Source organism: Chinchilla lanigera, unplaced genomic scaffold, assembly GCF_000276665.1.
Source record: "Chinchilla lanigera isolate Chin_1 unplaced genomic scaffold, ChiLan1.0 scaffold00004, whole genome shotgun sequence".
Taxonomy (NCBI): Eukaryota; Metazoa; Chordata; class Mammalia; order Rodentia; family Chinchillidae; genus Chinchilla; species Chinchilla lanigera.
Window position 1 is genome coordinate 41,890,848 of NW_004955405.1, and position 1,490 is coordinate 41,892,337.

General features: G+C 60.7%; 1 protein-coding gene across 1 annotated transcript in view; it reads right to left on the reverse strand.

Moving 5' to 3' along the window:
* Positions 1-582: 582 nt before the first annotated feature.
* The window catches only part of Large (like-glycosyltransferase), a gene marked incomplete in the record, with an annotated part of 333,637 nt that continues 332,729 nt past the window's right edge, over positions 583-1,490 (reverse strand). The window contains 1 exon segment of the mRNA XM_005374653.2: positions 583-1,490.

Here is a 1,490-nt window from a genome sequence, read left to right on the forward strand (position 1 = left end):
TATCTGTCTGTGCATGGCTTAGTCCTAGGTGCAACCTGTCTAAATCTCGGAGGAAACCCCTGTGCTGGGCACACGGGCAGTGTGGTATCTGCTGCCCAACTGCTCTGGGCCCTGTGCAGCTGCTGTGTCAGAGGGACGGGGTCTTCTCTTCCCCACTGGCTCCCACAGGGTGCACATCTGGTATAACAGAACCTTTAGTGAGTCGGAAGCCAAGCAGAAAATCTGAAAGTGCCTGAGGGTTAGAGGATAAAGCAAGATGAGGCCTCAGGCAAGGAGCGGAAATGTTAGGGTTCAAAGGAGGAGGAGCGTCACCCAGGAGACTGGAAAGTGCCGCGGTGCTGCTTTGGGTTCCGAAGGTGCCCTTGCTGAAAGAGGTCGGCAGCTTCCGGTGAGGGGGCAGGGCTGCACGCCTGTCATCCCAGCACTCGGGGAGGCTGAGGCAGGAGAACTGGAAGCTGGAGCTCAGTCTGCGCGGTGTAGTGAGAACTTGCCTCAAAATAAAAAACAGACAAAAGGGCTGGGGCGTGGCTCAGCGCGCAGGGCTCCGCCCCTAGTACCAAAGGAGAGGGCGGCGGAGGGAGGGAACAGTCTGAACTTCCGTTTATTGAATGCAGCTTTCGCTGGTCACATGGCAACTCGGTACAGACAGCCCCGGGAGGAGGGCACCGCCTCTTCTCCTCAGTGTAAACACAACATGAACAGTGAAGAGTAAAGAAACGGTAAAAGTCCAGCGTCCTCAGTCTGTGGGGCGTGCGGGTGCTGCTGCCAGGTCAGTCCCGGGAGACCGAGGCTGGGACTTCCTCCCACTCCCGACTCCGATCTCCTGCGGCCCCACGCAGCCCCGTGAGTCTCCAGAACTCGGCTCCCAGGCCACTCCAGTCCCCCAGGGTCATGCGCTCCTGGCCTCCTCCCCGGCCCTCCCCTCGAGGACTGGTCACTGTCCCCAGGGCCTCACTGCCCCCGGCCCCTCAGCGCAGGGAACTCCGTGCTCCGGGCCCCGGCACCACCCCTGGAGGAAGCAGCCCGAGCCCGAATATCCGCGGGGACCCTTTCCCTCATGTCCCTGCTGACGGAGGCGTGCTGGTGGAGGCAGTGCATTTTCCTCTAGAGCCTTGAAGGACCTGATTTTCCGTTTTCCCAGACCAAAATAAAGCAAAATCCCCCAAACTAAAACAAATCAAAACAAAATAAGAGTGACTTTGAGGATAAAGAACCAACCAACCCTCCTCCAGGTCCCCGCAGGTGGGTGCCACGTCGCCGGGGGCTTTCCCCAGTGGCTACGTCATACCCTTGGCCTGCTGTCCCCGGGGCCCCGGCTGCACCGCACAGCACAGAGGAACGTTTCCTCAGGGAAGCCACGCCGTGCTCTGGTCTCCTGGCGTGCCCGTGCCCATGCCCGTGCCCCGCACCTGCCACTGCCTCCCCAGCCAGGATGGACCCGTGATTGCCCACACGCCCTCCCATGTCTGCGGCTCTGTGGAGAGAGGAGA